We start from the raw sequence: 11,920 nt of genomic DNA, 5'->3' as shown, positions 1-11,920 counted from the left end.
TTGCTATATAAACACCAGCAGACTTCTTGCTATATAAACACCAGCAGACTTCTTGCTATATAAACACCAGCAGACTTCTTGCTATATAAACACCAGCAGACTTCTTGCTACATAAACACCAGCAGACTTCTTGCTATATAAACACCAGCAGACTTTTTGCTACATAAACACCAGCAGACTTCTTGCTACATAAACACCAGCAGACTTCTTGCTATATAAACACCAGCAGACTTCTTGCTACATAAACACCAGCAGACTTCTTGCTATATAAACACCAGCAGACTTCTTGCTATATAAACACCAGCAGACTTCTTGCTATATAAACACCAGCAGACTTCTTGCTACATAAACACCAGCAGACTTCTTGCTATATAAACACCAGCAGACTTCTTGCTACATAAACACCAGCAGACTTCTTGCTACATAAACACCAGCAGACTTCTTGCTATATAAACACCAGCAGACTTCTTGCTTCATAAACACCAGCAGACTTCTTGCTACATAAACACCAGCAGACTTCTTGCTATATAAACACCAGCAGACTTCTTGCTATGTAAACACCAGCAGACTTCTTGCTACATAAACACCAGCAGAATTCTTGCTACATAAACACCAGCAGACTTCTTGCTATATAAACACCAGCAGACTTCTAGCTATGTAAACACCAGCAGACAACTTGCTACATAAACACCAGCAGACTTCTTGCTACATAAACACCAGCAGACTTCTTGCTATATAAACACCAGCAGACTTCTTGCTATATAAACACCAGCAGACTTCTTGCTACATAAACACCAGCAGACTTCTTGCTACATAAACACCAGCAGACTTCTTGCTATATAAACACCAGCAGACTTCTTGCTATATAAACACCAGCAGACTTCTTGCTATATAAACACCAGCAGACTTCTTGCTACATAAACACCAGCAGACTTCTTGCTATATAAACACCAGCAGACTTTTTGCTACATAAACACCAGCAGACTTCTTGCTACATAAACACCAGCAGACTTCTTGCTATATAAACACCAGCAGACTTTTTGCTACATAAACACCAGCAGACTTCTTGCTATATAAACACCAGCAGACTTCTTGCTATATAAACACCAGCAGACTTCTTGCTATATAAACACCAACAGACTTCTTGCTATATAAATACCAGCAGACTTCTTGCTATATAAACACCAGCAGACTTCTTGCTACATAAACACCAGCAGACTTCTTGCTACATAAACACCAGCAGACTTCTTGCTATATAAACACCAGCAGACTTCTTGCTTCATAAACACCAGCAGACTTCTTGCTACATAAACACCAGCAGACTTCTTGCTATACAGTTGCTGACCAACTTGACGTATTTACTCACCAAATTTAACCTGAATAACTTCAACTTGTGGACAGTGTAACCAAGAGTATATCACAACACGTGCCAGAGAGTATATCACAACACGTGCCAGAGAGTATATCACAACACGTGCCAGAGAGTATATCACAACACGTGCCAGAGAGTATATCACAACACGTGCCAGAGAGTATATCACAACACGTGCCAGAGAGTATATCACAACACGTGCCAGAGAGTATATCACAATACGTGCCAGAGAGTATATCACAACACGTGCCAGAGAGTATATCACAACACGTGCCAGAGAGTATATCACAACACGTGCCAGAGAGTATATCACAACACGTGCCAGAGAGTATATCACAACACGTGCCAGAGAGTATATCACAACACGTGCCAGAGAGTATATCACAACACGTGCCAGAGAGTATATCACAACACGTGCCAGAGAGTATATCACAACACGTGCCAGAGAGTATATCACAACACGTGCCAGAGAGTATATCACAACACGTGCCAGTGAGTATATCACAACACGTGCCAGAGAGTATATCACAACACGTGCCAGAGAGTATATCACAACACGTGCCAGAGAGTATATCACAACACGTGCCAGAGAGTATATCACAACACGTGCCAGAGAGTACATCACAACACGTGCCAGAGAGTATATCACAACACGTGCCAGAGAGTATATCACAACACGTACCAGAGAGTACACGTGCCAGAGAGTATATCACAACACGTGCCAGAGAGTATATCACAACACGTGCCAGAGAGTATATCACAACACGTGCCAGAGAGTATATCACAACACGTGCCAGAGAGTATATCACAACACGTGCCAGAGAGTATATCACAACACGTGCCAGAGAGTATATCACAACACGTGCCAGAGAGTATATCACAACACGTGCCAGAGAGTATATCACAACACGTGCCAGAGAGTATATCACAACACGTGCCAGAGAGTATATCACAACACGTGCCAGAGAGTATATCACAACACGTGCCAGAGAGTATATCACAACACGTGCCAGAGAGTATATCACAACACGTGCCAGAGAGTATATCACAACACGTGCCAGAGAGTATATCACAACACGTGCCAGAGAGTATATCACAACACGTGCCAGAGAGTATATCACAACACGTGCCAGAGAGTATATCACAACACGTGAGAGTACATCACAACACGTGCCAGAGAGTATATGCCAGAGAGTATATCACAACACGTGCCAGAGAGTATATCACAACACGTGCCAGAGAGTATATCACAACACAGAGAGTACATCACAACACGTGCCAGAGAGTATATCACAACACGTGCCAGAGAGTATATCACAACACGTGCCAGAGAGTATATCACAACACGTGCAAGAGAGTATATCACAACACGTGCCAGAGAGTATATCACAACACATGCCAGAGAGTATATCACAACACGTGCCAGAGAGTATATCACAACACGTGCCAGAGAGTATATCACAACACGTGCCAGAGAGTATATCACAACACGTGCCAGAGAGTATATCACAACACGTGCCAGAGAGTATATCACAACACGTGCCAGAGAGTATATCACAACACGTGCCAGAGAGTATATCACAACACGTGCCAGAGAGTATATCACAACACGTGCCAGAGAGTATATCACAACACGTGCCAGAGAGTATATCACAACACGTGCCAGAGAGTATATCACAACACGTGCCAGAGAGTATATCACAACACGTGCCAGAGAGTATATCACAACACGTGCCAGAGAGTATATCACAACACGTGCCAGAGAGTATATCACAACACGTGCCAGAGAGTATATCACAACACGTGCCAGAGAGTATATCACAACACGTGCCAGAGAGTATATCACAACACGTGCCAGAGAGTATATCACAACACGTGCCAGAGAGTATATCACAACACGTGCCAGAGAGTATATCACAACACGTGCCAGAGAGTATATCACAACACGTGCCAGAGAGTATATCACAACACGTGCCAGAGAGTATATCACAACACGTGCCAGAGAGTATATCACAACACGTGCCAGAGAGTATATCACAACACGTGCCAGAGAGTATATCACAACACGTGCCAGAGAGTATATCACAACACGTGCCAGAGAGTATATCACAACACGTACCAGAGAGTATATCACAACACGTGCCAGAGAGTACATCACAACACGTACCAGAGAGTATATCACAACACGTACCAGAGAGTATATCACAACAAGTGCTAGAGAGTATATCAGAACACGTGCCAGAGTGTATATCACAACACGTACCAGAGAGTATATCACAACACGTGCCAGAGAGTATATCACAACACGTGCCAGAGAGTATATCACAACACGTGCCAGAGAGTATATCACAACACGTGCCAGAGAGTATATCACAACACGTGCCAGAGAGTATATCTCAACACGTGCCAGAGAGTATATCTCAACACGTGCCCGGTAGTATATCACAACACGTGCCCGGTAGTATATCACAACACGTGCCCGGTAGTATATCACAACACGTGCCAGAGAGTATATCACAACACGTACCAGAGAGTATATCTCAACACGTGCCCGGTAGTATATCACAACACGTGCCAGAGAGTATATCACAACACGTGCCAGAGAGTATATCAACACGTGCCACAACACGTGCCAGTAGAGTATATCACACGTGCACGTACACAGAGAGTATATCTCATCACAACACGTACACAACACGTGCCAGAGAGTATATCACAACACGTGCCAGAGAGTATATCACACCACGTACCAGAGAGTACATCACAACACGTACCAGAGAGTATATCACAACACGTGCCAGAGAGTATATCACAACACGTACCAGAGAGTATGTCACAACACGTACCAGAGAGTATATCACAACACGTACCAGAGAGTATATCACAACACGTACCAGAGAGTATGTCACAACACGTACCAGAGAGTATGTCACAACACGTGCCCGGTAGTATATTACAACACTTGCCAGAGATTATTTCACAACACGTGCCAGAGAGTGCATCACAACACGTGCCAGAGAGTATATCACAACATGTGCCAGAAAGTATATGACAACACGTGCCAGAGAGTATATCACGACACGTACCAGAGAATAAATCACAACACGTGCTAGAGAGTATATCACAACACGTGTCAGAGACTATATCACAAAACGTAAAAGAGAGTATATTACAACACGTGCCAGAGAGTACATCACAACACGTACCAGAGAGTATATCACAACACGTGCCAGAGAGTACATCACAACACGTACCAGAGAGTATATCACAACACGTGCCAGAGAGTAAATCACAAAACGTACCAGAGAGTATATCACAACACGTGCCAGAGAGTACATCACAACACGTACCAGAGAGTATATCACAACACGTGCCAGAGAATAAATCACAAAACGTACCAGAGAGTATATCACAACACGTGCCAGAGAGTACATCACAACACGTACCAGAGAGTATATCACAACACGTACGAGAGAGTATATCACAACACGTACCAGAGAGTATATCACAACACGTACCAGAGAGTATATCACAACATGTACCAGAGAGTATATCACAACACGTACCAGAGAGAATATCACAACACGTACCAGAGAGTATATCACAACATGTACCAGAGAGTACATCACAACACGTAGCAGAGAGTATATCACAAAACGTACGAGATAATATATCACAACACGTACCAGAGTGTATATCACAACACGTTCCAGAGAGTATATCACAACACGTGCCTGAGAGTATATCACAACATGTACCAAAGAGTGTATCACAACACGTATCAGAGTGTATATCACAACACGTACCAGAGAGTACATCACAACAGCTACCAGAAAGTACATCACAACACGTACCAGAGAATATATCACAGCACGTAAGAGAGAGTACATCAACACGTAACAGAGAGTACATCACAACACGTACAAGAGAGTACATTACATCACGTACCAGAGAGTACGTCACAACACGTACCAGAGAGTACATCACAACACGTAACAGAGAGTACATCACAACACGTAACAGAGAATACATCACAACACATACCAGAGAGTATATCACAACACGTACCAGAGAGTATATCGCAACACGTACCAGAGAACACCTCACAAAAGTACCAGAGAGTATATCACAACACGTGCCAGAGGGTACATCACAACACGTACCAAAGAGTACATCACAACACGTACCAAAGAGTGCATCACAACACGTACCAAAGAGTATATCACAACACGTACCAAAGAGTACATCAACACGTACCAGAAAGTACATCACAACACGTACCACAGAGTACATTATAACTCATAATAACCTACGTGTACTCCACAATAAAAGTTAAAATCTTCAGGATTTACAACCAACAATTTAACTCAGGTTATTTAGAGATGAAGAAAAAACTTTTAAACTCATCTATCTGAATTTCATTGGTTTTACTCTGCCACCAGTGACGTATACTCTGCCACCAGTGATATATACTCTGCCACCAGTGATATATACTCTGTCACCAGTGATATACACTCTGCCACCAGTGACATATACTCTGCCACCAGTGACATATACTCTGTCACCAGTGATATACACTCTGCCACCAGTAACATATACTCTGCCACCAGTGACATATACTCTGCCACCAGTGACATATACTCTGTCACCAGTGATATACACTCTGCCACCAGTGATATACACTCTGCCGCCAGTGACATATACTCTGCCACCAGTGATATACACTCTGCCACCAGTGACATATACTCTGCCACCAGTGACATATACTCTGCCACCAGTGATATACACTCTGCCACCAGTGACATATACTCTGCCGCCAGTGACATATACTCTGCCACCAGTGACATATACTCTGCCACCAGTGACATATACTCTGCCACCAGTGACATATACTCTGACACCAGTGATATACACTCTGCCACCAGTGACATATACTCTGCCACCAGTGATATATACTCTGCCACCAGTGATATACACTCTGCCGCCAGTGACATATACTCTGCCACCAGTGACATATACTCTGCCACCAGTGACATATACTCTGCCACCAGTGACATATACTCTGCCACCAGTGACATATACTCTGCCACCAGTGATATATACTCTGCCACCAGTGATATACACTCTGCCACCAGTGACATATACTCTGCCACCAGTGACATATACTCTGCCACCAGTGACATATACTCTGCCACCAGTGACATATACTCTGCCACCAGTGATATACACTCTGCCACCAGTGACATATACTCTGCCACCAGTGACATATACTCTGCCACCAGTGACATATACTCTGCCACCAGTGACATATACTCTGCCACCAGTGACATATACTCTGCCACCAGTGACATATACTCTGCCACCAGTGACATATACTCTGCCACCAGTGATGTACACTCTGCCACCAGTGACATATACTCTGCCACCAGTGACATATACTCTGCCACCAGTGTCATATAATCTGCCACCAGTGACATATACTCTGCCACCAGTGATATATATACTTTGCCACCAATGACATGTACTCTGCCACCAGTGACATATACTCTGTCACCAGTGACATATACTCTGCCTCCAGTGATATATACTCTGCCACCAGTGACATACTCTGCCACCAGTGATATATACTCTGCCACCAGTGACATATACTCTGCCACCAGTGATATATACTCTGCCACCAGTGATATATACTCTGCCACCAGTGACATATATTCTGCCACCATTGACATATATTCTGACACCAGTGACATATACTCTGCCACCAGTGACATATGCTCTGCCACCAGTGACACATACTCTGCCAGCAGTGATATATACTTTGCCACCAGTGACATATACTCTGCCACCAGTGACATATACTCTGCCACCAGTGACATATACTCTGCCACCAGTGATATGTAATCTGCTACCAGTGACATATACTCTGCCACCAGTGACAAATACTCTGCCACCAGTGACATATACTCTGCCACCAGTGATATACACTCTGCCACCAGTGACATATACTCTGCCACCAATGTCATATAATCTGCCACCAGTGACATATACTCTGCCACCAGTGATATACACTCTGCCACCAGTGACATATACTCTGCCACCAGTGTCATATAATCTGCCACCAGTGACATATACTCTGCCACCAGTGATATATATACTTTGCCACCAATGACATGTACTCTGCCACCAGTGACATATACTCTGTCACCAGTGACATATACTCTGCCACCAGTGATATATACTCTGCCACCAGTGACATACTCTGCCACCAGTGATATATACTCTGCCACCAGTGACATATACTCTGCCACCAGTGATATATACTCTGCCACCAGTGATATATACTCTGCCACCAGTGACATATACTCTGCCACTAGTGATATATACTCTGCCACCAGTGACATATACTCTGCCACCAGTGACATATATTCTGCCACCATTGACATATATTCTGACACCAGTGACATATACTCTGCCACCAGTGACATATGCTCTGCCACCAGTGACACATACTCTGCCAGCAGTGATATATACTTTGCCACCAGTGACATATACTCTGCCACCAGTGACATATACTCTGCCACCAGTGACATATACTCTGCCACCAGTGATATGTAATCTGCTACCAGTGACATATACTCTGCCACCAGTGACAAATACTCTGCCACCAGTGACATATACTCTGCCACCAGTGATATACACTCTGCCACCAGTGACATATACTCTGCCACCAGTGTCATATAATCTGCCACCAGTGACATATACTCTGCCACCAGTGATATACACTCTGCCACCAGTGACATATACTCTGCCGCCAGTGACATATACTCTGCCACCAGTGACATATACTCTGCCACCAGTGACATATACTCTGCCACCAGTGACATATACTCTGCCACCAGTGATATACACTCTGCCACCAGTGACATATACTCTGCCACCAGTGACATATACTCTGCCACCAGTGATATACACTCTGCCGCCAGTGACATATACTCTGCCACCAGTGACATATACTCTGCCACCAGTGACATATACTCTGCCACCAGTGACATATACTCTGCCACCAGTGACATATACTCTGCCTCCAGTGATATATACTCTACCACCAGTGATATACACTCTGCCACCAGTGACATATACTCTGCCACCAGTGACATATACTCTGCCACCAGTGACATATACTCTGCCACCAGTGACATATACTCTGCCACCAGTGATATACACTCTGCCACCAGTGACATATACTCTGCCACCAGTGACATATACTCTGCCACCAGTGACATATACTCTGCCACCAGTGACATATACTCTGCCACCAGTGACATATACTCTGCCACCAGTGACATATACTCTGCCACCAGTGATGTACACTCTGCCACCAGTGACATATACTCTGCCACCAGTGACATATACTCTGCCACCAGTGTCATATAATCTGCCACCAGTGACATATACTCTGCCACCAGTGATATATATACTTTGCCACCAGTGATATATACTCTGCCACCAGTGACATATACTCTGCCACCAGTGACATACTCTGCCACCAGTGACATATACTCTGCCACCAGTGACATACTCTGCCACCAGTGATATATACTCTGCCACCAGTGACATATACTCTGCCACCAGTGATATATACTCTGCCACCAGTGATATATACTCTGCCACCAGTGACATATACTCTGCCACTAGTGATATATACTCTGCCACCAGTGACATATACTCTGCCACCAGTGACATATATTCTGCCACCATTGACATATACTCTGACACCAGTGACATATACTCTGCCACCAGTGACATATGCTCTGCCACCAGTGACACATACTCTGCCACCAGTGATATATACTCTGCCACCAGTGACATATACTCTGCCACCAGTGACATATACTCTGCCACCAGTGACATATACTCTGCCACCAGTGATATGTACTCTGCTACCAGTGACATATACTCTGCCACCAGTGACAAATACTCTGCCACCAGTGATATATACTCTGCCACCAGTGATATACACTCTGCCACCAGTGACATATACTCTGCCACCAGTGTCATATAATCTGCCACCAGTGACATATACTCTGCCACCAGTGATATATATACTTTGCCACCAATGACATGTACTCTGCCACCAGTGACATATACTCTGCCACCAGTGACATATACTCTGCCACCAGTGACATATACTCTGCCACCAGTGACATATACTCTTCCATCAGTGACATATGCTCTGCCACCAGTGATATACACTCTGCCACCAGTGACATATACTCTGCCACCAGTGACATATACTCTGCCACCAGTGACATATACTCTGCCACCAGTGACATATACTCTGCCACCAGTGACATATACTCTGCCACCAGTGACATATACTCTGCCACCAGTGACATATACTCTGCTACCAGTGACATATACTCTGCCACCAGTGACATATACTCTGCTACCAGTGACATATACTCTGCCACCAGTGACATATACTCTGCCACCAATGACATATACTCTGCCACCAGTGACATATACTCTGCCACCAGTGACATATACTCTGCCACCAGTGACATATACTCTGTCACCAGTGACATATACTTCCCAATTTAAATGCCAGGATTTAAACATCGGTATTTAAAGTCATCCCTCACCTCCCCCCCCCCCCCCCCCCCCGCTTCCCCCATTTAAAGTTCGCAACTTAATCTAACATCTTGCTTATTTAAGCAGCTCAATTTTAAACCCCCCTATTTAAACCTCTACTGTTTAAAGGGTATCTTCCCGTATTCTTTAACATTGTTACTTGTGTCTGGCGCTGCTGTGTCATCACCAGTCTGCTTGAATATCTTCAGTGTTTACTCTCATGTTTCTCATCCTAATATCTATCCTTCTGTCAGCTAAGAGCTAGCTCTAATTTTATGGGTCTCATCCTAACATCTTTCCTCGCGTTTCCGACGTGTTCCTTACACCGGTTATGTTCACCCATCAGTAATAATGGGTGTTAGTCGACTGGTGTGGGTCGCATCTTGGGACAAAACTGACATAATTTGCCCGAAATGCTCTGCATAACAAGCGGCTTTCTATGTAGTAGTATGTCACTGATGTCAGCTAGGACTGTATACCTTGTACATGTGCTTGTAATAAATAAAGATATTATTGTTATAATTATTATTATATTAGTTAGTTAGTTAAAGATTAGCCGGTATTCTCCCGGCCCAGGCCTTGTCCAAGTGGTGGCCCGGCCTTGGCTCCCTCTTTAGGGAGTGTCTGAGACCTAAGTCTCCCATGGGAGGAGGCACAAGTACCTCCTCATCTTTGGGACCAACTGTCCCCAGGCCTAGCCACAAGCTAGGCCTCTCTGGTCTGCCATCCCCGCCCCAAGGGGGCAAATGGGAATGACAGTCTTATAAGCTAAAGGCTCGGGCTCAGGCACCTACCCTACCCTAGAAGGGTTAGGCATGGTGTCCATGATTATTATATTATTATTATTATTATTATTATTATTATTATTATATTATTATTATTATTATATTATTATTATTATTATTATTATTATTATTATATTATTATTATAATTATTATTATTATATTATTATATTATTTATTATTTATTATTATTATTATTATTATTTTTATTATTATTATCGTGAAACTCATGTATTATCAGCAGCCTCCCTCTTCCTTCCTTCTATTCTTTAAGTAAGTAAGTTTATTTAGGTATACACAAATACAGTTACATAGACTATCATACATAACAGCAATGTGTAGAGAAACTAGGATAACCCCCAAAAGTCAGAGTTATTTATTTCCATTCGGGTTGTCTCTACTTTGAGATTGTCTTGTCAGTTAAGTCATCCCCTCCCCCATCTTCAGCTTTGTCATTCCAGTTTCTTTACTCTTGGAGTCTCACTCCATCAACTGATAACAACTTCCACTGATCGTAACATTTACTGCTGAAAGTGAAACTGTCCGGCTCTCCTTTTGTTTACATTATGAGACCAGTCAGTTCTGAACACAGCAGTGACTGGAAAAAGTGCCGTTGGAGCTGTACTAGTTGTGGTTGCAGGGTTCGAGTCAAAGCTCCTGGCCCCGCCTCTTCACTGGCCGCTACTAGGTCACTCTCCCTGCACCATTAGCTTTATCATACCTCTGCTTATAGCTGTGAATGGATCCTGCCTCCACTACAACGCTTTCCAAACTATTCCACTTCTTGACAACTCTGTGACTGAAGAAGTACTTCCTAACATCCCTGTGATTCATCTGTGTCTTCAATTTCCAACTGTGTTACCTTGTTGCTGTGTCCTATCTCTGGAACATTCTGTCTCTGTCCACCTTGTCAATTCCTCTCAGTATTTTATATGTCGTTATCATGTCCCCCCTATCTCTCCTGTCCTCCAGTGTCAACAGGTCGATTTCTCTTAACCTCTCCTCGTAGGACATACACCTTAGCTCTGGGAGTACTCTTGTTGCAAACCTTTGCACTTTCTCTAATTTCTTTACGTGCTTGGCTAGATTTGGGTTCCAAACTGGTGCCGCATACTCCAATATAGGCCTAACGCA

The sequence above is a fragment of the Cherax quadricarinatus genome, unplaced genomic scaffold (assembly GCF_038502225.1).
Source record: "Cherax quadricarinatus isolate ZL_2023a unplaced genomic scaffold, ASM3850222v1 Contig153, whole genome shotgun sequence".
Lineage (NCBI taxonomy): Eukaryota > Metazoa > Arthropoda > Malacostraca > Decapoda > Parastacidae > Cherax > Cherax quadricarinatus.
This window is presented reverse-complemented; position numbering follows the sequence as displayed.